At 41.0% G+C, this 27070-nt stretch overlaps 1 protein-coding gene across 14 annotated transcripts in view; it reads right to left on the bottom strand.

Annotated features, from left to right (window-relative positions):
- The window catches only part of ZNF462 (zinc finger protein 462), a 135828-nt gene that overhangs the window by 92954 nt on the left and 15804 nt on the right, over window positions 1–27070 (bottom strand). The window lies entirely within an intron of this gene.

Below are 27070 nucleotides of genomic sequence, written 5' to 3'. Positions count from 1 at the left end.
GATGAAAGGGGAGCTGGCAGTTGAAGAAAGAAACTGATGACAAAAATAGTCTCATTGTAGAACTAATAAATATATTAAAGTTGTAAGAGGTACAATCCACACACCAAAAACAAAGTCGATGATGTGGAAAACAGTCTTCAAAAACTGCACAAAATGCAGAGGAGAAAGGACAAGAAGATGAAAGCAGGTAGAGAAGATGACAGATAAGGTCTGAACACAGAGATCCAGCACACAGATAAAAGTATTCTAGAAGCAGACAGCAAGGCAAAACGAAAGACGCTCACATCCATGATAGACAATAGTTGAAATGACGGCATAGCCGACGTTCCGTGAAGAAGTAAGAAAGACGGAATCATCAAAATTGAAACATCCTGGTGAAGTTACAGGATTTCAGGACAGACACTGGGTTCAACTCACATCAAGGCATTAAAAAATCATTCCATCATAGGGGGAAAAGTCAGGTGGCCTCTGGGTTTTTCACAGGAACAGTCAATGACAGAAAACAGTGAAGCAGTATCTACACAGAATTGAGAACGAGAGGACAAGACCCAAGAATTCAGTCCCCAACTAAATTCCCAACCATGCATAAAAGAAAAAGGCAGTTTCCAACCAGCATAGTCAAGGAATGCAGATCCTAAGTCACTCTTCTTCAGATCTACTCATCGACGCATGATAGATCCAACCCAGAAGGTTCAAAATCATGAGCCCAGACAGAATTTACAGGGAAGCAAAGGCCCTGCGCACCAAAACCACTTACACTCAGAACTAAGACGGACTCAGTCTTAATACCTACAGAACAAAATTATAATCCTCTGAGTGTAATAATATAATAACAAAAAATTCATAGTAACCATAAAAGTCTACAGAATTGGGGAAAAATCTTTCAGCATAACAACAAAATGAAAAGGTGAGGTAAAGCAACAGCTGCATGGGCTGTTGTCTTCACCTCCGTAGCAGGACAAGAAAAACACTTGGCATTGTTTCACTCCTGAGTTAAGAAAACTCCAAACAGAGGGATATGCACGTTAATTAAACTTAAAAATTTAATTAGTAATAAAACTAAAAACAGACTATACCGCTTTTAATTGCTAGAGCGAGGAAATCAAAGAAAACACAGATCCTGTAGTAGAAGGCAGAAGAAAAAGGAAATTACACAGAAATGTAAAAGAATGCATACAATTAATTACAACTAAGTGTATATGTTATATCAATAAATGTGAATTGGATAACTCCTCCTTTGGAAAATATCCCCAGAGGGGATTAAAAGCAAACTCTAATTGCATTTTGTTTCTGAGACACACATATAGCCAAATGACCCAAAAAGTTTGAATGTATTAATATGACCAAAGATACATCAAGCGAGAGAAAGAAGGGCTCATGATTAATATTATCATGGTTAAATTCAAGATACAAAGAGCTTTTAAGATGATGAAGATGAACATTTAATAACCAAAAATGCATAACTCACAATGAAGATTTGTTACGAAAATTTATACACCCTTATACACCCCTAAGGGCACTAAATAAATACAGGAAAAATATGGTAACAGATATGAGAAATAGACATAAGCATTTAGCAGACCAAATGAAGAAAGAGAACTGAAGATATAATTAATATAATTAATAAAGTAGAATTAAGAGATACATCTCAAATTCTATATCCTGGAAATAGAAAACATTTTCATTTTTTTCAAGCACCTGTGGAGACATTTACAAAAGTTTTCAAGTGCCCATAGAGGTTTACAAAAGTCTTTAACGACGGAATTAAAAGATAATAAATTACAAGTAGAAAAAAATCTGTAATTTTTACTTACAATCCAATAAAGCTAGAAGAAAAGGGGGAAATAAATTTCCAAATACTTGGAAAATTTTTTACTATTCTCATAAGTGATTTCTGGGATAATCACAAAATTTCAACTGCAAAACATGATTTTTAAAATATTACATATTATCCAAGCCCAGTGGCACACACCTGTAAGCCCAGTGGCACAGGAGGCTGAGGCAAAAGGATCAAACTCAAGGTAAGCCTAGGATGCTTTGTGAGACCCTTTCTCAAAATAAGGAGGGCTGGGGATGCAGCTCCGCAATAGAGCACCCCTGGGTTCAATCTTCTCCCTCACAAAAACAAAAGTCACAAAAGAATATAATTTTTTTGATAAACGTGGTACTTAGAGGAAATTTCATAACTCTGAAAACTGTAAATCAAAAAGTAATATCTTATTATTCATCAAGAAATGATTAAATGAATCAAAACATCTAACTCAGGTATAAAGAACAAAGGATTTAATTATGATAAAGATAGAAAATCAGTGCTGGGCACAGTGACCCACACCTGTAATCCCAGTGGTTTGGGAGACTGAGGAAGGAGGGTCATGAATTCAAAACCAGTCTCAGCAACTTAGCAAGACCCTGTCTCTAAATAAAATATAAAAAGGCTGGGATGTGGCTTCGTGGTTAAGTGCCCCTGCATTCAATTCCTGGCACATATACATATAAAAAGAAAAGAAAAGAAAATCAGGAATAAAAATATCAAATAATAATAAAACTGTCGCAGTAACCATTTATATTTTAAAAAGTAATGCTATATAAACAAAAATAACTAGTTAGCCTAATTTAAAAAAAGGAGGGGGGACAAATACAGAAATTTAAGGATAAGCAGAAAATATCCATAAATGAAAAGCAAAGTAGATATAATTTTTAAGTTACTATGCCTAATGTGGCAATATTTGCAAACCTAATGTAATAAATAATTGTCCAGAAACATGTATTACCAAAATTAATCCAAGAGGGAAAAAACACACACACACCAAAAGAAGACTAGGAAAAACGGCTTACCTAACAACAACAGAGTTTTAAAAGACTTCAAGGAATTAGTCAATCAGATGCTTTCTAAGCTGTCTAGCCTAAAGAATAAGATTATTACAAATGTTTCAAAAGAGTATAACACAGATAACAATTACTTCTAAAAACAGGCAGAAGAGAAGAGTGGGAGGAGGAGGAAACCAATGTCACTTATAAATTTTGAAGCAAAAATTCAAAATAAAATCCTGGTGCTCATTAAAGAAAGTATCACTCCACAACCAAGTGGGCTGACTGCAGGAAGGCAGTGTTTCAACACAAAACTGATCAATACTTTACTATATTAAAAGATCAAAAGAGAAAAAGAACTGATCAATACAGAAGAGCCTAAACAGCATTTGATGAAATTTAAGATAAACCCAGCATCATACTTAATGATAAAACTAGAAAAACTGAAATAAAAACCAGACAACAATGATTACTATTAACATTATTGCAGAAATACTAGCCAATGCATTTACACAAGAAAAAAAAAAAGAGAGAGAGAGAGAGAGAGAGAAGTACTGGGAAAAGAGATTATCTGGGTATCGGTACAACTAATCTTCTGCCTAATGATCTGAAATTTTTTCAACAAGATTTTATGACTTTAACATTTTAAAACAATTATCAAATGTAAAGCAACTGAAGTGATTTGGCAAGAGACTGGTCATCAATGAATTTTACTTCCTTACTTTGTGTCACAAAGAATTTTCACTGTTCTTCATACCATGACATTCCTTTTGCTACCCTGTCTGGGATTCTTTCAGGTATAATTAAGTCAATGATCTCAGCTGGTCTGTATCCAGTGATTTTACCACTCTAGACCTAAGTTCATGAAGATAATATTTATTTGATTATATCTGTCTGTCACTACTTCTCAATCAACAAGTTGCTCTACTCATACATTTAGAAGTCTTTAAATTTCCATGAAAAGAACAGTTACCTTCTATCTTCTTAAAGGAACTGAAGCAGGTGGAGAGAAATCTGCAAATGAGTTCATATTATGAAACCCACCTCATTAATTTTCCCTCGTACCATCTGGAAAAATCTCAACCCTAAAACTATCTTCAATGTATGCTTTCTCCCAAATTCTCTTTGTACATCCTTAGGTGGGTATCCCAACAGATTCAGCCTCAACTCTACTCAGTAATCTGATATTCACATAGTTAACTCTGTCACCCATTCTCCATTATGTCTGAGAAGAAAAGAGGTGTCAGTTTACTGTCTGGCTTTGCCTTACGCATCTCCACAGATACCCATCATTTCCCTCTTATTGACCATAATGGAAGGCACACTCCCACATCCCAACATCTAAGGCTGAGACTTTAAATTGGGCTCTCTACTACCTCACAAGGGAGCCCACCTAATAGTCATCACTTCTGCATTTTCAATTTCTCTTTGCCTACTTAAGTCATTACCATCTTAAAGTCTAATCCATCAAGAAAACACACAAACACATGTACATAGACACACACGTGAGACTCCCTGGCCTATCTTCTTCCCTGTAATACAGGTACAGGTGGAGTCAAGGTATCTTCAAGCCAAGCTACCTTGGGTTGAATTCCAACTCCATGACTTATGAGCTATATAAACCCTTGACAAACTATTTTAAATCTCTAAACCTCTATTTCCTCTTCTATGCAGACTAATCCATATTTCACAGGGTCATTGTATGGAATATTCTGGATATTGAACATAAAGCAGCATCTGCCATAGTTTCTGGCACATACAATTACCATTAATTCCTCCTTTTCGCAAACAGTTTTCACATCCCTTACTTCCTGGATCCTCCACATCTTGCCTTTTGTAACTAAAACAAATTCTGCTAAAACAAACTCTTCAAAGTCAGGAACAAACTTCTTAGGGCCAATTATAGGACACCTTTCTTTTGAAACCTTACTTAACCACTATCTAGGTGCCATTCTGCACTACAGCTCACATTTTCCTTTGAAGAACTCCTTTCCCCAGATACCTCCCTTCATCCTGACCCATTCCCCCAGTACTATCAACATGTTTCTCTAAAGACACTGTAAAATGTCTCCTGGTGAGGCAGAAGTATCCCCAGTTGAGTACCACCTTTTCTACAAAGCCTTGTCTGGCACCACCAGGCAGAGTTGAGACCCCTCCTAGGTGTCTCTGAACTTCCCAAGCATTATTCACACCGCACTGTCTACTTATCTCCCATACTGCATTATTAGATCCTGGAAGCTGCGATTGTGCACTGTTTAACCCCAGCTGTAGCCAGAGTCCAGACTTATATTTTGTTCTTCCACCATTTGGAAACAAATTTATTATAAGATCTAGTTTAACAATAGACAGAAAGTGTAAACTTCATGCACACTCAAAATCAACTCTGATTTTAACAAGTCTCCCTTTTAAGAAACGTCTGAATGTGGGGTGGGGGGCAGTATTTTAGCACTGAGGAAATAAAGAATCAAACATTAATAATACTGCTGAGTTGATGGGCTGATGTGTTTGCGTGTATGTGGAGGAGAAGCGTGGAGAGGGGGTTGGTGGAGACGCTGAGGATCAGAATTAGAAAAAGGCTTTAGCCTCAGTCCCATCTGGCCACAAAGCAGAGGCCTGGCTGGGGGCTGGAGGCTACTGGAGGGCAGATAAGCAGGGCCCTTCTGCAGGTCTTGTCCTCTGTTCTCAAGCACAGGTCATCTCCCTTCATCCCAATGCCATCCTAAGACTCCCTGGCAGGTTCGGCATTGGGGACCTAATGATATGTTCTGCCTTCGTCCCCCTGTTCTGATATCCTTGTGCACATTACCATGTTCCTTGCACCATTGCTGCCTCTGACAATGACATTTCAAACAAAGAGTGTCTTTACAAAATCCAATTTTCACTCATAAAACATTACTGCATTCCAGAAGACTGGTGTATTTTAAAGATGAGAAACATCAGGGTTGAAAAGAACTAACTGGTCTCCAAACAGTTTATTTCTATGGATTTACTTTTAAAAAACAGGTCTTTAAAGAGCCACATATTAAAGTAGAATGAGGTCACAGATGGCCAAGATTCAACACAGTGCAGACCAAGTTCTCCTGTCACCACAGTGAAGAAACCTCAAGCATCCAGATTCTGCGCCTGCATACCAAAACCCACACTTCTCCTGAAGGAACTCTTAAGTGCAAAATAGAGTACAGAGTCTGATCAAATGATAATAAAATGCTACTTTCCAAATACAGGAAAACAACTGGAAGTTGTATGCCCCAAACCATGAACAGTAGTCTTCACTGAACATGAAGTTGAAAAGAACTTCTACTTTGTCTAAAATCCAGCTTCTATAATGTTTGTATATGTTTTAGGATTATGTGGGTTTTAGAAACTGAAAAGTAGTTTTAAAGTTTAAGTGTTTTCAGAGAAATCAGAAAAAGCTAAACTGTCTCTTAAAAAACCCTTAGGTCTACAAGTGGTTGGCTAACAAGTCAGCTCACATTTTAGGGAACACGTGGGAATGTGATCACTTTGGTGTTTAAATAATGAATATGAGTCCACCCGAGAATGTGGGCACGTGAACATGAGCCACAGCCAGGGCAGACCATGGAACACCAACTGCCTATTAACAAAGGGACCAAATGTAAACGCTTTGCTAGCAATCTTCAGACAGTAGCAGGCAAGTCCTGCTAGACAAAGAAGGTCCAGCAGGAACACATATCTGAAGACAAACTTCAACCAGTCCCTCAACCCGCTGACCAACCATCTCATCTAACATTCAATTTTGTCCCATGAGGCTCCGGGAGGGCACAGGCGCTGTCCCCATAGGGCGTATATTTAACCTTATAACCCCAAACATACAGAATCATCCTAAATGTCTCTCCAGGAAATGCAAGAAACAATAGAGACCATTACCCTCTAGAGATAATATGGGATACCAGCTAGGGTGACCTCATCCCACCATCAAGATCCTGAGATTAGGTGAGGAATCTAAGACTCTGACTTAAAAGTTTCTCGTCATTGCCAAGGTCAGCTCCATCTCATATTTAGACTGGTGAAGAAGGAATCATTGACCTGGAGCTCCTGCCTCAGAAAAAGAAAACAAACAAACATCCTTTACAATTGAGATAAAACCAAATATTTATTGATCAGCTGCCGTGTGCCAACACCACGTACTTATTGAACTTTGAGTGCCTACCAGACATCTGGTACGACTCCAGGCACGGGAGATCAACAAAAAACTGTAAGGGGGATAAACAGGATGGCCTTTTTCTCAGAAATTAAAACACAGCTGGACAAGACTACATCAAAAAATTAGAGAATAAGGAATTCCGAACCATCTATGATGATTGTTATGGTGGAGTGTCTGGGGCCACAGGTGGAGAGAGTGGTGACAACCAGGGCGGATGGGAAAAGAAAGGCCATCCGTGGTTTAAGTTAGAGTGGGGGGTTTGGTAATGAATATTCTTGAGAGTTAGGCAGCCAGGCTGAATCAGCAGAAAGAGCATAGGTTTTAGCAAAGAAGGATCTAACCTGGAGGTTAGATCCAGCTCCAGGAGTTTACCACCTGACCTCAGGCAAGATACAGAACTGCTTCCTGACCTGTAGAATGGGACTAAAAAAATACCCATCTCAAAAGGATTAAGGAAGATAACATCTATGGAGTCTCCCATGTCAGATTCTCCCCTCCCTCCCTTCATTTGGAGAGCAACCTGGGACTCTTATCATCCCACAATCAGGGGAATGTGATATAATGAAAGCTGTGTCCCTCTCAAGATTATTTTGGCAGCACTATGAAGGGCTTCTGGGGGCAGGGAGGGAGTGGGACACAGGCAGCGAACACAGCAGCCCAGAAGGTGTCCAGGGAGGAGAGGCTGTAGGCCTTGGCCGGGAAGATGGCCTGGGGGTGAAGAGGTGGGTCAAACCTCCAGGATACTAGCAGGAAGAAAGGACAGACATTTGCTCTCAGTGAACTCCATCGAATAACCAGCTCATCACGCTCTGACTCATCCAGAGGAACTAATGAGATGTGGTCTGAGTTTGACTTTTTTAAACCTATGTTAAAAGCAGTCTGTTCTTTGGTGATAGATGAAAACTTAAAACTCTTAACTGAATTTAAGAAGAACACTGCCAACAAAGGTGTAGAATATCACCTAAGAGGCAATGATTCCTTAGGTTGGAGTAGCTGAAGCAGATGGTGCTCATTGATGGTGCTTAGCCCGTGATAATTGCATTCCCATGTATTTTCTATTTAACTAGATATCAAGGAAATTACCCAGATCAGCACTGTCAGACAAAAATATAACGTCAGCCATACATGCACTTTTAAATTTTCTAGCAGCCTGAAACAGGTATAACTATTTCAGTAATCTATCTTGCCTAATATACACAAATATATTATTTTAACAATCAATATAAAAACTCATAAGATATTTTGCATTCTTTTCCTAATAAGTTTCAAAATTCAGTATATTTTAGACTGACAATAACATTATCTATATGGACCAGGCACCTTTCAAGTACTCAATAGCCACTTGAGGCTTAGGGCTCTGGTGTTAGACAGCATAGACCTAGACAGCCTTGAAGGAGTCCTTTGAACAAAGTACTTTTCAAGAGTTTTCACTGGCTCTGACCTTGAGATAGCCACCTAAGGCAGTTGAACATCTGGAGTGAAGGATTTTTAAATGCTAATCTAATCACATCTGGTGATGTGCTTACAGCCCTGTAATACCTTCACATTTTCTAAGATAAAGACCAACAAGTTAGGAATCCCTCTCATTCAAAAAGGAAGTCTGCATATTGACTTACAGAACTAATTGAAATAATATCTTTATATCTTCTCCACCTCTCTTTTGAGAGACAAAGGTCTTTTTCAAAGCACAATGCTTCAATTACCTATCCCTATCAAACTGGTCATTTTTAGAGTAAACTGGCCCCACAGCTGATCCAGCTGAATAACACCTTCAGCCAATAAAGGTTGTGTTGAATTTGACACCTGGGCACTTGGGCTGCCTAACAGCAAGGCAGTTAGGAGAATGGGCTTGGAGCCCACCTGCCTGAGTGTGAATCCAGTCTTTGCATCCAGTCTTTGCCACCAAACAATTGTCTGATCTTGGTTAGTTGTAGAACCTTTCCATGCTTCCATTTCCTCCCCTGTGAAGTGGTAAAAATGGTACTGTGTCATGGGATTACAACAAGGATTAAATGTAATACATGAAAATGATTCGGGCACATAGGCTCACCAATAATTCTTAGCCTCTACTTTCAGGGACTTCTCTGGTCCTCCAAAAATAACAGTATCATGTTTCTCAATCATCTCACAGCCCTGCACAATGGAAAGCACAATTGGCCTGCATCCACAGCCCTGTCTTGACACTTCACAATCCTGTGCAGGTCACTCAACCCTTCTGAGCCTCTGATCTCTTTTAGGCTAAATAGGAATAACATTTCTCATAGGCTAAGCAGGAATCACAATAAAATTGGATCCACCGCACAACATGAAGATTAAAAATACAACTTTTGACCCTTTCTGAGTATTACCCGTGGCATTACCCAGGCCCTTCTCCATCAGTCTGCTGCTCTAAACCTTTCAGTCTGGGGACAAGTTGGGATACATCACTGCTGAGTGACATAACAGCACAAGAAAGCACTACTGCGGTGGGCAGATGCTGTCCTCCCAAACCTTTACATCCTTCACCCCTATTCTACACCAGCCATGGCAAGCCCTCTGAGCACCTGCTCGGAGGACGATTCTATGAAGACCGCGGTGATTTCCTTCCATGATGATACATCCTCACAAGGTCAGAGGATGTCCCCTGAATATCCTCAACTTCCTTTAAAAACCTACAAAGCATTTGTCATTTGTGGGTGAGTCATCCATGGTGCACTGGAAAGGGCTGGTCAGAAGACAAGGTTTGGGTGTCTGTCCTGCATTCAACCAGTCGTGATTTTGGGGAAGTGGCTTGATCTCTGTGAGCCACAGAGACGATTCTGCTTTGTGGGGTAGTTGAGAATACTTTTACATAATGTATACTGAAAGTCCTTGGTCTAACTCAGAAAGAACTTTGAAATCAGTGTAAGCCATGGATTTATCTAAACCTGGCCTCTGTTATGTTTATACTTTGATACAGTATTTTAGGAATTTGCTTAGAAATATACAAGAAGATTCTTGCTTTATGTCACCTGTGTCATCTCCCCAGTTCTTCCTCAGTTCCAAAAAGTCAGTAACTGGAGATCCAGAACTCTGACTTTGAGAGCAGGAATAGGATGAGGCAGAGGCGAGAAGCCTGAGGCCAAGGTGACTCATGGCTGTGGAATCCATTAACAGTGGAATGCTCTCTGCATTTCTCCTCCTTGTCAAGCCTCTGGGTTAGCAAGGTACAGATGACAGATGAAGGAAACAGGCATATTTCTTTGCAGACCAAAAATTATTTATATATGCATGCACACATGTGTGTGTCTGTGTCTGTGTGTGTGTATATGCTTGTGCCTCCAGACATGAAGGTAAAGATCTATGCAAATTATTCTTCTATTACATTGCATGAAATCAAAAACTGACGATGTTTTGAAAAAGAAAAAAAAAGTTTTATCAAGTGTGGTATTTCTTCCAATTGTCTTTTTCTCCACGGCCTTGGAGTACAGCAAATTAAACCTCACAAATCCTTAGATATGATTAAAATTGTTAAGAATAATGTAAGTGAAGAGAAAGAGAAGTCGCTGAAATTCTCCAACACCTGGACGGCATTGAGGTTGTAATGTTATTAGGTGGGACAGGGGAAAGTGCAGCTTGTGGGTGGGGCTTAATGATGCCAGAATTTAAAAAAAAAAAAAAAACGACAAAGGTCAAAAACTCAAAGCTAATGAATCTTGTATTACATGTTCATATATACTGCTATCTAATCTTCAATCCCAGTTGCTCTTTTGTTCAAAGGATGCCAGGATTATTAGGGAACAAGGAGAAAAGGACCTCAAAGGGAACATTTTGGATACCGTGTGCTTGAATTTTCTCACACAGCTGTAGTTATTAAAACTCTATTAAACCAGCTGCTAATAATTTTCAAATGGTCCATTAGTTCTACCAGTGACCTTCGTCCACCACCAATTTCAGACCTTTCCTTCATGTCTTAATCAACCACCTCAAATGGAACTCCCTCTTCTTTCAACAGAGAAATATGTTTTGAAGGAACATTGTTGATTGCATAGGTTCTCTGTCATTAGGGGATTTGTATAATGTGGAATTTAACCTAAAAACCCCAATTTTCCTGAAAGGAAAATGATTCCTCTGAGATTTCCTTCTTTACAGCAAGGTGAAAAGCTAAAGTTCTTTTTGTAATTTTTTTTTTTTTTTTTTTTTTTTTTTTTAATTTTTGCTTTGTTTAACAGAAGAGAATGCATGGATGGGTCTCCCAGGACTCTTTGGAAAACGTTCTTGAATGTGCTTGATCAACAATGGGAATCCATCCAGAGGGGGGGAAATGCCAGGAAAATATACCCTAAGCTACTTCAGAGGAATCCGAGGAAAACGCCACCTTTTCTATAATCAAGGGCAAGGAGAGGGGAAGAACTTGCAAAAGTGATTTGATTTTCAGATGTGATTTATTAATGGGACTGAGGATGATTCTGAAATAAATCAACACCATGAAAACAAGAGTGCCAAGACTAAAAGGAATGTCCTTTTCTTAGGCTTGGAACCGAAAATATTTCTCTCTCTCGTGACCATCTTAACTTCAAAAGCAGAAACGAGGAATGTCAGTCCGTATGGAGGTCCTCTGGCTGCTGGCTATGTTTCCATTCTTTCCACAGAGAAGGCGAAAGGCGACCCATTGTGTGTGTCTCCGCCAACAGAGATGAGAAAAAAGTCACTTGTTTTCAAACTTTCAGGGGACACAGATAACTCAGGGAAAAAGACACGGACATGAATAAATATTATTTTGGAATTCAGTGTTAAGATTTTGAAAAAAGTCTGAGAATTCAAGAAATGTTCAGAATTTGGGGAGCAGGGAGATGCATTTTCCTCTTTGCCTCTTTTTGTTATTTTTTCCGTACTTTTGTTCCAGGAAGAACTCTTCTTCAATACTGTGAATATACCAAACAATCTCTCGCTTCCTAGAAATCAATCATCTCATTTCTTCAGCCAGATATACTTTCTGTTCTACCTTTGACTTTTTACTAATTCTCACAAAATTGGCTACAAATCTTGATTTCCTGTATTAACCACATTCTTCGTTAAAAAAAGAAAAAAGAAATAAGAAATCCTGTCTTATACTTTACTTAACCACGGGGGTACAGAGGAAACTATCAGATTTTTAAGGATGCCATTTAGTCCTCAAGAATAAAGGTGAGAAAGTTGCTTGGGTCATCTCTTTGTTCACCATGGCTGGCAAGTTTCCAGGCAAGAGAAGGCAGTAATCTCATGGTAATGAATAACGGGAGTCCCTCATGCATTCCCTACCAAGCAATATTGTTTCATGTCACAGCATGATAGAAGTGACATGAGCTTAGTGCAGAGGACAAAGGCAGGGAATGACCTCTAGAATTCCTTATCACAGCATATGCCCTCTGACCTTGCCACATTGGGCTAACCTGACATTCTTCCATGCTATGCATAAGTGCATCGGTACAAGTGGGGAATATATATACATATGCCTCACAATAAATGTATTTAAGCACAGCTCCATGATACACAAATAGAAAAACTCCAGTTGTGGATATAAAGAGCTGCAGAGAAGCGGGTACGATACTTTATGTGTTGACTGTCTATATGCCCAAAAGAACTCTACAAGGACATGAAAGACTTTTTCTAAAGATGTCTGGAAACACCAAACCAGTGTTCCTGGAAAGGGTACTCCGGGTATTGCTGGGTTTAGAATTGAGGTCCATATAAACAAATGGTAGACTGACAACAGATTGGAAGAGTGAAATCACACATCACCTGGTCATGGCCAACAAAGCCTATAACTTTTGTGGCCAAAAATAACTAAATTCTAGCTGGGCACCGTGCACATGCCTATAATCCCAGTGGCTCAGGAGGCTGAGGCAGGAGGATCACAAGTTCAAAGTCACCCTGAGCAATTTAGCAAGGTCCTAAGCAACTTAGTGAGGCCCTGCCTCAAAATAAAAAATAAAAAGGGCTGGGGATGTGGGTCAGGGGTTAAGTGCCATTGGGTTCAATCCCTGGTACCAAAAATAAATAAATAAATAGGAAATAAAAAGAACTGCAAAAAAACTAAATTCTATCACCAGAATTTATAAATTTTGGGGCAGAATATCACCCTAGGGGACACAGGAGTTAACCAATGGAGAAAAAGTCCAGTCCAGGAATCCTGTGGGCACATTAGGAGGATTACAGATGGAATCTGAGATCAATGTGGAATCAAGCTCCAGTACCACACATGAAACTCTCCCATGCATCAAACACACCCATTAGCTGGCCTGGATATGCATATGTGGCCTGCAGCTTCTTAGGGTAGCCATCCTATATCCTGATCACCTAGATAAATCAGCAGGTCTAAAAAAAAAAAAACATGGATGACAAGAAAGACATCCCAACAGCTTTGGCAGGGAGGGTGGGGAGGTAGATGATCTTCAGCAGTTAGAGAGAGCACAGAAGCCAAAGAAAATGCATTACAACACAGCACTTCTAGGTGCAGCAATAGGTTACACATGCTGACATGTGCCAAGGTAAATGCTAGATTACGAGCCTCTGCAAAGCAGGGTCTAGGTCTTTCACTCCTGTGAAGCCGACGTTTAGCACAAAGCCTGAGAAGGAGTCAAATGCTCAGTAAGCGTTTGAGAAGGCTGGGGATGTAGCTCAGTGGCAGAGCATTTGCCTAGGTTCCAATCACAAGGCTCTGGTGTCAATACCCAATCCCACAATAAATAAACGGTTGAATGAATGAATAAAAGTAAAAAACAAGAACCCTGGGGTCCAGCATTCAATAACGGGGAAACAGGTTGTCTTTTTTGTTTTGTTTTGTTTTTACCAAGAAGAACCTGAGCAAGTTGTATAAACACCAACAGTAGCCACAAATCAAAGAGAAGAGCCAGGGAATGCACAGTCTGACAAAGAGAGTTCTCCAGCCCTGTTCCCTTTTAACCAGACTCCCCCGCATGTTCACCGCATACCATCGCTGGCGTGACTTTCAAATCCAAAAGACGGCAGTGGCGGCAGCCACAACCTGAGCTCGTTAATGATCACAACCCTCTGAGCCACCAGAGCACAGGGGAGCAAGGAGACAGGAAAGTTTTACAAGATAAATGGGGAGGCAGCAATTTCTGAGGACTCCCTTTAAAAAGGGGTGGGGAGGAAGGGTGTGTACTCGGGGAGTAGATGTGCCGACTTCCACCTCAGTGCCCCATTAGGCCAATATTTTGCAAAACCAGGTGTGTGCAATTTGCTTATTAAAGTTCTCACCCTGGGGCAACTGACAAGACTCATCAGTCCTAGAAGACATGTGCTATGACCCCAAGGCAAGTTAAAGCACATCCGGAATATTTTAAGCTAGAAAGAGAATCTTTTTGTTAAAGTGAGAGGGGATCATTCTGCCGAAACAACTCACTAGCAGGAAAAGGAATTAAGAATGGTTTGTTCCCCGGTTTTGTGTAGAAATTACACCATCACCTTCCAAAATAAAGGCTCAAGGTTAGGAGGAGGTTCCAAAAGGAACAAGGGAAACATTTTTATTAATGATTTTGTAAGTGGTGGCACTATCAAAAAGGCAATGTTTCATCAGAGGGCACACGCTCCAAGGTGGCCCACCTGGCCTACCTCCGAAGAGCCCGGTTCACAATCTTTTGACCAACATCACTTAGGCTAATATGGTGTGGAGAAACCACAGGCAAGAACCATAGACAAGAAGCAGCCATTGCAAAGAGGCAATAGCACCTTACCTTAGAGGAGCCGTCTGAAGCTCAGGATCGATACCAACCCCCCCCCAAAAAAAAAAAAAAAAAAAAATAGAACAGCCCCAATTCTGTTCTCCAGACCCGGATAAGAGGGAAAAATGGAGGCATCTGAATTGGAAATGACAGTGGCCTTTTCTCTTGTTATCAATAGCACTCATCTCAAATCAGACATTAGCAGATTGCTCTACCTGTGAAACAGAGCTCCCTCCCAGCTAAACACGAACCCTATTCAAGGCAGGATACTGTCAGTTCGTACATGAGAGATAAGCACAACAGAGCGCTGGTGGCAGGTGCTTCATATCCCTATGAGGTACCTAGCATTGTGCTAAGCAAACAAGTTCACAGCACTCTTTAACACATTTAGGGTTCCAAAATTATATTTAACACCTTGTGAGGGTCACATTACAAAGAAATTTATAACCAAAGGTTTTCTTTCTAAATTTACTAAACTATGTTAGGAGAAACCCCAAAAGTTCTCCTCAATGACAGTTCCGTCAATCTGACAGTATAAAATCTATAAATTCTAACATGTTGCAAGGCAGTCATACTCCCTGTGAATTTCTTGATGAACAACAGTTCATTTGTCTCATTACAATAAACAAGGAAAAGAGAGAGAGGAAGGGGGAAAAAAACATGTACAATATGGGCTTGGCAAGATCCAGAGAGGTTTTGTGAAACCTAACAACTTAGTCACCTTGGGCAAATCCCTTCAATGTTCTTGGATTCAATTTCTCTGGATATAAAAAGCAATTAAATAACCTCCAAGGTTGTTTCTAGTTTCAAAATCGTGGTCACTGATAGGTAACCTCTCGGGAAATACCTTGGATTGGTGATAATCAGGGAACCAGGGTTCTGGTGTGGCCCTGTGTTCCCCTGGGCAATTCTGACCTCTGTGAACCTTTTCTTACTCCATCTACAGAGGGAGAGAATTTGGGAGACAGTCCTTGCAGGGTGCAGGCGGTAAAAAGTTAAGTGGACAACACAGCAGAGACAGCCGGCAACAGGGACTCGAGGGACCCTCAGCAACAGTGCACAGAGAACTCTTCAGGCTCATGGACCGAGCCCAGGCTGGAACCCCAATGCTGGTCCAAACCGCTACCTAACACCCAGTTGCCCTGGAGAAGTCACCTGGATAAACTCTTCTGAAGGAGATTCTCTGCCTCTTGACTAAATATTCTCTTCTTTATTTGAAAACGTGTGGGGAGAGGATGTCTTCATGAACACCGAGTGAGAAAGTGCTTTGGTAGGGAGTAAATCTGTGATTTTAAATCACATAATTGTAAGGGACAGCAAGTATGGGGAAGTGCCATCGCCTGTCACTTACCCTCTCCCGCCTACTGCAGGCTTCTCTGCTTGATCTCCACACTCTCTTCCAACAAGCCTAGACAAGGCCCAGAATCCTCAAAGTGGAGCTCCAGGCAGTCTCCACCAATCAATCAAAATTGGCACAAGAAATAGAAGCGATCTGCCAACACGGCTATAGTGGAATAAGCATGGATCGCCAAGGCAGGAAGCTGGGATTCCATTTCAGGCTTCCCTAACTAACTTCCAACATTATGGACTTTGGACAAATCACTTAAGCCTTTCCAGAGCTGCAGAATGAAGGGGTTGGATGGGAGGATTTCAAGGGTCCATAATGACTGAATTTGTGTCCACTACAGAGGACAGTAACGCCTTTCCTTCCAGATCTTATGTCTCCCTTCTACTTTTTTTGTAGCTGTCACTGCTGTGTATTTGGGGATCAAGATGTAGAATGTGCTCACAGTCTATGTCTGGATCCTCGAGGCGGCATCCCGGCATTTTATTTTTAAAACCGGGATCCAGTATCATTGCCAACATGCAGTGGCTTGAATCCTGAGAGCTGGATACCCTTGAGTCATTATCAACTTTCGAAATAGGCAGCACATTCACACGACTGAACAGAAAGACACTTCAAGTTTCAAAATAATTTTGGATTTACGTAAACAGGCTGGAGTCATGAAAAGACAGAGAAAGTTTAGAGAGTGGTCTAGCGAGGCAACCATCCCAACCACCTTCTGACCACCCCACCCGCACCCCATTTTTCACTCAACCAGGAGTGCTCATGAGTCATAAGGCAGCTGCTACCTCCATCATGCTAAGACCAGTAAACCCACCTCTTGGTTACAAGTTTCCTCTTGCATTATACACTGTTCAGGTTACCTTGAGCACACTTTACCTTTTCCTGCAGAAAACAAAAGTCTCCATCTATCCAGATGAGGAAACGGTCAAAGAGCAAATGATGATGAGAACATGAGTCTTCTCCTCTCCAAGTGGTTTATGTGAGGACAGGGGATAGGGTAGAGTAGGAAATGGACGCTTAGGCAGCAGGCGGGTCCTCCACGTCATCCCGTGTGCAGGACAGCCATTTCAGGTTGTCCTTGTTCTAAAGTCCTGATGGTGGCATGGGCTCTGCACCATCTGCCCAAACAGTGACCTAATGCTGATTTCTGCTGGGGCAGCTGGAACAGGACAGAATCGTTTGCCACAGTGCTCTGAGTCACTCAGCAACATCTCAGAGTTAACAAGACCACATGGTCAGCTGCTACTTAAAGCCTTGGAGGCACTTCAACCTCTTAACTTGGGTAAGCATTAGAGCCCTAGTAGGTAGTGTCCAACTCCTTAAAATAACTTTAAAGAGACTATACTCCCTTCTTGGAGCTTCTAAGCATGCCAAGGACATGAGCATGAGTTCTTGGGTCGTGACCACTGCTTCTGTCACTAAAATATGTCTGGCAATCAGACAATTTCCTCAACTCCCTTTTTTCTTTCTACACATTTGCTTCTTCTCTTTTATTTCTGAAATAACATTCTTCTTGCCTGATGAGACATTTACAGTTAGAATACAATGTGGAGAAAGATCAAATTCTCTTGATAATGTGTACTCTATAGAGATACTCTCTTCAGTGTCAGAAGGGTGTTTTACAGGTAGTAGTGGTAGTTATTTCAGGGATAGGCAATAATACAGAAATGACTCCCTGCATTTTCTCAGGAAGTCAAAGTGTCTGTTAAATTTTGCAACAGGGTCATTTTCCTTTTGGTTGAGATTAATGCAGAACACATTCTAGAAAGCTATGTTGACCATATCCACTGCTTTGAAACTGAAATCTTCATCTTTCCAAGTTACTTCTTAACCTTTGAGGAAAGGTCTAGTAAGCTGGTTCAGTCGGCTACTCGCTGAACTAACCAATACAACTACTTATCAGGCATACTTATGAGAACCCAGATCATGTTGAGCCTGTCGCGAAGGTCCCTCTGATTAAAAAATAGGTCAGTTAGCAGTGGCCTAATATCAGAGGCAACAGCTTCAAACCAGGCCATGCAGGAAGCCATATGGAGCGAGTCTGGTCAACAAGTGCATCTCCTTATCATTAATATAAAAAAAAATTTACTTCGTTTGTAAATCAGGAGCAATTTCTTTGTATTTAGAAACAAACAATACAACAACTTCCCCTTATTTTTATCACATGTATTAATTTGAAAAAACTGCATCCAATATAACTGATGAGTGACAAATATTCTGCTGACATCGGTTCTACGGTGGGAGACAAGGAAGAGGGCAGAGGAGGATGGGGGCAATGGTAGTGGAGCATGGTAAGTAGCCTGCCACTGCGATGACATTTCCCAAATTTAAATCACTCAGTATACAGTACCCTTAAGGTGCCCTAAAGGTACTAAATTCCTGGGGAAGAAAAGACGAAAGCCTATTCTGCAGCTCCAATTATTACTAGCTACAAATATCAAGTTCTGACAGCAACTCTTCCTTTTCCTCCTTCCTGCATGTAAGCCACTCAAGCACAGTGGCTGCTTCTTCCTCCCTTGCTTAATGAAACTGTACTCAAGGCCAGTGGCTCCTACATCTGGCTTCTAAAAACACACCTTCTAAGCTCCCACCCTAACCCTAAGGAATCCCTCTCCTGTGGTGGAACTTAAAAGTCCATTTTTAATAAATCCCTTTCCTTTTTGTTTCTAAGTTCTCAGAATTAACGCTGAAGATCAACCAGGTTTAGGAATCACTGCCCACACCGCAATTTTACAGTGATTTTTAAAAGGGGCTGTCCACCCTTCTGCCGCCACACAAACACTTGAGGTTCCTCAAACACGTTTTTTATGAGCAATGAAGAGAACAGAACAACTTCCTCCACTGCCACCCAAATATCCAGCAATTAGCAGGCTAGACCCACAGATTCTTCACATTCTGAAGCTGCTTAAACAAACACTGTATGTCTGGTGCAAAGTTTGCTCACCAGTCCCTATGACTTGTGTGGGCTCCCCATCCATCTAAATGAACAAGCCAGAGCTGCTTGATTCCAGGTAAAATGATAAATAAGTCAAAGGAGCCTCAGTCTTAGCTCTGGACTCCATCCAAACTGCAGACAAAAAGATTTACTAATCCCTTGCATACAATATAAAAATAATAATACAAAAACACAACCACCTGCCATTAGCCAAGCTTAATCCAATCTTTTCTTGCAGTGAAAATTTTACTTGGTGTATTGAACACCAAACTTGGCCTCCCGTGCACCATAAATGAACTAATGTTACAGGCCTACGTGCAAGGGATTCTGGGAAAATGCAACTCCTCCAAATGAACTGGATGAAACATAAGGATTAAAATCAAAACTAGGCAACATGGCCATGAGAAGCAAAGTCTTTTCATTTTCCATCCATCCACTATTCTGCCTTCACTGGGCCAGCATTAATATGGTCTCTGCTTCAGAAAGGCTTTGACTTTCCTGCTATTATCCTAGTCTTGCTTTAACACATACTTTATATTAGAATGCGTTCCAGGAAGCATATGGCAATAGAACTAGGTCAACCATTAACCAAATAACAGGAAACTGCTCTGCAGCGCACACCCTTCAAAAGCTTGCTTAATGAGCTGGCTCTTCAGAATATGTCCTTCAGTGAGGTTGGAACTAACAGGATCCATGGGTTTCTTTAATGCTGCAAGGTCACCTAATACCTAGAAGGCTTCTGCACATACTAGACTTTCAATGGTCTAAATCATTCAATTGAAATGTTCAAGAACTAAAAAGTCAAAGGTGAAGAAGGATGTTTTCTGAATCCGCCTGACTGTCCTCAAAGAACATTGACTATTATCCTGGTTCTATGGCTTCGTTCTTCCAATTCTGTTACATTGATAGGAAACACTACATCCTCATCTTTTCTTTCCATAACATTTTTCTCTATACTCCTCAAGGCTTCCATATCACCAATTTACCCTATGAAATATATACCACAATCCATTTGGACTTAATAGGTCAAATACAGTCTTAGTTTCATATAAAACTACCAATGTGTTTCCTCCACAAACAACAGCCTTGAATCACTGACTATTCTTGAGTCTGAATCTCTCTGCTCCAATGTTTCTGCCTTGATTCTATGAAATCCTGCTTTATAATGCATGGAAGTGTCATTCAGGGTCATACTAGTAAACTCTCATTCTCAAATTAATATCCTTCCAAACAACCCAACTCCCCATGGCTTCTTCAACCTAGATTGCCATCTAGATATTCTTACTCCCAAAGTGTATGTAATATGGACTTGTAGAGTTGGGCAGTTTCCTTTGACTGGGAACTTACATTAACTCTCAACATTAAATCAAAATCAGTGTCAAATTGTCACTCACTAATAATTAAGGCTGTGTGGATAATGATATTTGCTCATTTTGTTTCAGAAATCTAGGTATACTTAGGAAAGAGATATTTAGAAGCAATGTGACCTTTTAAAAAATGCTAGGTTTGGTTTACTGAATATACACTTTATGTGATGTCATTTCTAGACACTGTGCAAGGCACCAGATACAGGTGAACATGGGGACCCTGGGCCTGGCTTTCTGTGGCTTTCAGTCTCAGTCTGTTCAGTAACTGACATGAAACAAATCTGTGGTTGGCCTTCAAAGTTTATTTGGCCAAATTTTAACTACTTAAGGTCTTTTTCTCTGAGAACAGTCATCAAGTTTTCAATGAATACCAATATACTAGAAGCTAGTACACTGGGCTAGAGGTCAAAGAAAAGAACTCGAAGAGACATTAAAATTGTTAAAAGTCTTTGGAATTCTGGATAACAACATATCTTACTTCTGTGCTATTCTTGGAAATTTTCAGGTTTTCTTTTAAAGAAGTTGGTTGTGTAGCAATAGTCAAAACAAAAAAACCAGAACCTCATCTAAGGAATTTAATAAATAATCTATTACAGAATGTTCAAGATAGTGCAAATAGAGGGTAAGGTACTTTTCTTCTCCTTCACCAGATTTTGGAGCCATGTTTCACAGAGGAACACACTGGCTTTTAGAAGTCACTATATAATAAAAGATACTGCTCAGCCCCAAGAGCCAAGAAGGTAAACACTTGTCAATCCTAACAGTGTAAGTTTCAAGGAGTCCTCTACTGGGAATTTCATGAAAAACTCAAGGGTATTCTGACCCCTGATCAGATAGTCACTGTTTAACAGTGCTCTGCCCATAATTTTGTAAAAACTTACGGATGAGAGGAAAGGGAATTAGTATTTTTTATATGCCTACTATATGTCAGGCTCTGCACCAGAGATTTATATTCATGATCTCATTTATTCCCCAGAAGAACCTTACAAAGCAGATTTCTTTTCCCAGATAAGGAAATTGAGGATCAGAGATTAAATGCTCCACTCAAGGTCACTAAGCTACTCACTAGCTCTGAAGTCTAGGCTCCTTGCACCGTGCACAAAAGCCCTTACTGCAAGGTCTTCACTGGCCTACCAACACTGGTAGCAAGGGGTTCCCTTACTTGTGGCCTCCCTCATGCAAGGGAGTCAAAGGTTTCTCCCTCATGAGTGCACGCTGCTCACATCATAATCTCCAGGACCCTTGAAAGATGGTCTAGTGGTTCTCAGAGTGCACACACTGCCGATGGCATGAGGTCAGGCCAGTTCAAATTCTAAGATACGGAGCAAGATGAAGTTAGTGGGTCCTTGTGCCAATTGCCCTCATCCTTATTCATCTGCGGGAGCATGCCAAGGCCTGCCTGGAACGATGCAGGAAAGGGTCACCATGGCTGATCCTATACCCCTCCGGCTTGCTATGAAATAAAAGCTTAGTGCTGAGATAGGCTGCTTCTTGAAAACCTGCCAACATAGGAATCAAAATTCTTAAACTAGTTGCATCCACCAACCTCACAGTTAAACCAAGGAGGTACGGGGTGGAGGAAAGCAGAGGTCTAAAGGTTAAAGGTCTCAGAATCTGTGGACCCAATCCATCCTGAAGTCCACAACCTCACTCTGCCCACTGGGCATTCCCTTCTAACTCACAAAGGAATCCAAATTGCTTTCTTTGCCCATCATTCTGAAGTTCTGACTACAGACACATTTCAATAGAGAAGCACAGATAAGCACCACAGTTATGAAAGGCCCAACTTAGGCCATTAATAAAAATGTACCCCGACAACCACTCTTTCTATTCCAGCAATTCCACAAAACCCACGCAAGAAAGGCAGGATTGCTGAAATGGCTGAGCTACTTAACATAAACAAACACGGAGTCCGCACTGGGCTCAGGAGTTGTGGCTCATTTTAGATGACTGTTTTACTTCGGATGAAACGGAGCCTGAACCTCTCACTGGTTTAATGGAACCCTCGCACCTACGCTTAACCAGCTCCACCTCAAAGTTTTCTCAACTATGGAAAACAAGCGGTGAGGCAGCTGAAAGAAGGAATTCATTCCGGCGCTGTGCGGTCCCCCCAGACAGACCGTGAAGTGGGCTCCGGTCCCTGGGCTGATGGGGCTGCACCAAGGTTGATGCCCAGAAGTCGGGAGCACTCAGGATCATCTCATGATGGTTGGGCTCCCGGAGCTTTCACTGAGCGCCATCTGAAGCACCAGCTCCTTCAAGAGAAGCCAGAAAGCCTCCCCAGCAGAAGTGGAGCGGGCCCTTGGTGATTACGGACAGCTCCGCTAGTCCCACTCCTAGGGAAGCCCTGGACTACTCCATGCCTCTAGTGCACACAGAACAGTCTCCAATATTAGAAACCATCAAACATCATGTTCAACTGGTATCCCAAGATTCCCCAAGTTGCTTGCTCTCTCTTCCCTTAATACAACCGTGAAGTCTGCTGAGCGTCCAACTAAGTGTACTTTCAAACTTCTTCCCGCTCAAGCCAGTGAGAAGACCCGTTTCAGCCTGGTGGCTGGATGTATTTGCTCATCAGCTTTCGGGTTTAACAAGGGAAAACAATCTACCCCTCAAATTGTAGAAGCTTTCTTTCCAGGAGAACTAGACAACCCTGATGGCTCTCTCCAGTTACATAGCAATTATGTAATTGCTAAGCTTTTGCAGAATCACGGGAACCATTCTGCAGCTTCTTACCAACTACAGCTGCAGCCCAATGTTCTGAGATGATTGCAGCCTTTGAATGGATGGCCGGTCTCAAAGCTGAGCACAAAGGGACATACAATGGGATTCCATCTCAAGCACAAAGATGTTCCTGCCTAATGAAGCCCTTTCTCCTCCTCCCAGTCTGTGCAGCAAACTCTTCCCTCTGCCCGCCCTACATGTGTGTGGAATGTGGTTTACTCTGTTTATGCTGACAGGTTCCAAAAGAGGCAGAAAATCAGCTGAAGTTTTGCCATGGACCATGCACAAGGTAATCATTTAACACATAATGTGAAAGCTCCAGAAGAGGACAAGAGGCAAGGGGGGTGGAAAGCATCTCTCTAGGCTTCCTGCACTGGCATGAAATGACTGCTTCCCTTCCTTCTGCCAGCTCCAATCCTTCATGTTGACATTACACATCCTGTACTGTAGATCCACCCCCATGCTGCCGCTTGCCCAGCTGAATTATCTCCTGCGTCACAGCGGTGGTAACAGAACTGCTGGCTCGGCAGACCTGAGAGCACCATTTCAATGCTTAATGCATTCAGCAACTGGACACATTACCAGTGCATCGGGCTGGTTTGTGGCCCTCTTAGCAGCCATGCAATACTTGACCTAACCTTCTGCTAACCAGATGGTCTGTTTGCCTCTTGGGACCAAACCATTAAACTTTACTTTATTAAATTCTATCCAAATGTGGGGACAGTTTACAGCAGCATGTCTGGTTCATCTCCAACAGGGTTGCTAAGATGAAAATGACCTAAAAATAACTGGAAACTCTACTTCACACCAACAGAGAACAAGATATTTTGGAGTAAATATTTAAAATATCTGCCAGATTACGAACCACAGCAGCACAGACTACATGGTTAGCAAATTATATTGTAAATATATACACACAAAGATGCTGAAATGAATGCATCTAAACAGGAATCCACTACCCACAGTCAGCCACCTTCACCATTTCCCTGACTCCAGGCTATTTTAATGTGGCTGAGGACATACATCTCCATCATAATCACTTCAGTTACCAAAACAAAGAGCCTAACACAACTCTGGTAGAGAGATCCCACTTCCCCTGGGTTTGACCATCCAGGCACACTGCAGGAGTGCCTGTACTTGATAAATATATAAATATATATAACCAATGAATAGATGAATAGGCACATATTTCTTAAATATAACAGTGTCCATAAAACACATCTTATGACAATGAAGACAATAAATTCTTTCCAACTATATCATCAAGCCACAACTGCTAACTAGGCATGCAAAACCAGGCATCAGAAGAATGGCAAGGAGCAAGCCATCTGCACCAGAGGCACTGGGTGGCCCTAATTCATCATTGCAAATGAACCAGAGGTGGCTATTTATTGGGCACCTGGCAGGGTGCTGGGTGTTTTGCATACATTATGCCTCTTAGCCTCCTCCAGGAAGAATTCCATTCTAAAGATAGGAAACTGGGGGACTAGGAGTAATTAGGAGTTTAACCCAAGTTCATAGAGCTGGAAAATAAGTGAGAAGAAAGGGTGTGAATTTAATTCTGACTCCAAAGTCAGTTGCTTTTCTCTGTAATCACAGGTAAGAAGCAACCCTACAACAGGTAAAAAACTGAATGTATTTGAAGGTGACATTCCTAAGTCTCAAGAGGAGATCTCCCTACTCCTAGTCCTTAAGATGTCCACCTAGGTTCCAGGTATCCGGATCTACTGTTTCGCCCCATATTTCTTCTTATATTGAGGGCATTCTGTGTTACAATAACTGCTACCACGCCCATGGCTACATCTCCACTCCTTTGATTTGGGGTCCACCCTCTGAAACTAAAAATCTCTCACTTGCAAGAGTTCTACAGATTTGAACACCAGTAAATAAGTGCATGGTTGCATGGTCAGTTTTTCTCTCTTCCTCAAAATTTTCAATGATGACTGTAAAGCTTTTTTATAATTAAAAAAAAAAAAAAAAAAAAAAAAAACAGGAGTTTGAGAGGCTGAGGCAGGGAGATTGCAAGTTCAAAGCCAGCCTCAGCAAAAGGAAGGCACTAAGCAACTCAGTGAAACCCTGCCTCTAAATAAAATACAAAATAGGGCTGGGGATGTGACTCAGTGGTCAAGTGCCCTGAGTTCAACCCCTGGTAACCCCCCCCCCCCCCCGCAAAAAAAACCAACAACATTCTATTGACACCTTAGTCTATCAAAATGCTAAACAACAACACCACTTTGTGGGTGATGCTTTTAAAAGTGAAAATTCAGTAAAAGTTTTACCAAAGAACCAATTACATGTTCATCTTTTCCACCAATATACCCACTACCACCATCCTGCCACCAAGGAAGCCACCAATTAATATTCTTTAGCCAAAGTCAACAAGGTAATGTAAGTCCTGTTAGGTCCTACCAACACCATTCCACATTTTCCACATTTTGAAATACCATCTACGCTTAAGACTTTCTAAAATTAGCCTCCTTACTCCTGAGATTTCAGTGCATCTGATATTACACTATGTAAGTAAGACCAAGTGGACATGGACCGTTAAAATATACATCTGCACAGAGAAAACCAAAGCATTTCTAAACAAGGGTCCAGGACAATCCTCAGACTGGCTCAGAAATATCTTACATGAGTGAAGGAACAAAGAGGTATCCAACTTTCTTATAAAACAACATAACCAGGATTTTCCTTGCAATAAGAAAATACTATTGTCTTAGACAAATCATTTTTTTCCAGAATGATACCAAACAATAGGAACAGTAATAACATCTTTCTTCCAAAAAGCTCTAAGAACTTCACATTTATTAAAAATTGTTCCCCTACAACACTCCAGGGAATATCTCTGCAAGGTGTGGATAGGCAACATTGTTAGCATGTAAATGCAATTTTCCAAGAGGAAACAGCACCATTCTCAGGTCGTTTACAAATTCCCAGTGATGGCTGCTGAGTCCACAATCAAATAGAGCAGCAGCTCAGGATGTAGCAACATCTATCTGTGATGGGCAACAGCAGCCAAGACCTCTCATCAGTAAAGGCAGACACTTTAATAAGCAGGACTCAAAAACTGAGTTCAAGAACAAGGACAAAATAATTCATACACTGGCTGTGGATGAACGTGGCCTAGTCCTGGGGAAAGGTCTCTTCCTCAGTTTCTCCATCAGTGAGGAAGGCAGAAACTATCCTTTTAAATATCCCTTATAAACCAGGATCCTTATACATAACATTCTGTAACCCTTTTCAGTTCTACAGAGTTATGTTACTATCATTCATACTTAATTGGGTAGGAAATCATGAGGGCAAAGAAATTAAGTAACTTATGCAAGTCCACACAGCTAGGAAAGGACAGAGATAAATTTCAGCCTGTACTTGGGCCACTCCTTGGCCCACTTTCTTAATGGAGATCCCAGCACGGGCTGCATTTACACCCAGCAAGTCTAAGAGAGGACTGCAAACAGAAATCTGCACTCTTGATGTTCTACAAAAAATAAGTGTCCATAGATAACCTCTCTTAACACACACACACACACGGTAGCTGAGTTCCTAGTTGTTCTTCAGACAGATCAACTACACTAAAGTTTGCTACGGTGTGTAAATCTTAAGTGCATCATTCTCCCATATAATTGCACACCCAAGAGGGAAGGTGGCCAAATGACAATCTGGCCCAACAATTCCCAGTGTCACACTGACATATCCACTTCGGATATAGGTTGTTGACTATACTTCCTAGAAGTCACAGCCTCCAATGGGAAGGTAACAGTAAACAACATCCCCAGCAATGACCTGTTCTCTTTGTGCTAGAAGATGCTGGCAAGAAGTTTAATAAATCTGGGGGTAATATAAAAAGTTCTCACCTTATAGTTCTCAGACCTTAATGATCATGTTCATGAGCACTACCTTAAACATAAATGATTCTCTTTTTCACTTTAAGATTATACCATATAAAGTAAAAGATTGATTCAAATGAATCACATTAAAATTACTGAACAGGGTCATGTGCTGAGGAGGAAAACAATCTAGACAACTTCAGATTCTTAT

This window comes from Sciurus vulgaris (assembly GCF_902686455.1).
Source record: "Sciurus vulgaris genome assembly, chromosome: 15".
NCBI classification, from domain to species: Eukaryota; Metazoa; Chordata; class Mammalia; order Rodentia; family Sciuridae; genus Sciurus; species Sciurus vulgaris.
Note: the sequence above shows the minus strand (reverse complement) of the source record. Positions and strands in the feature narration are given on the sequence as shown.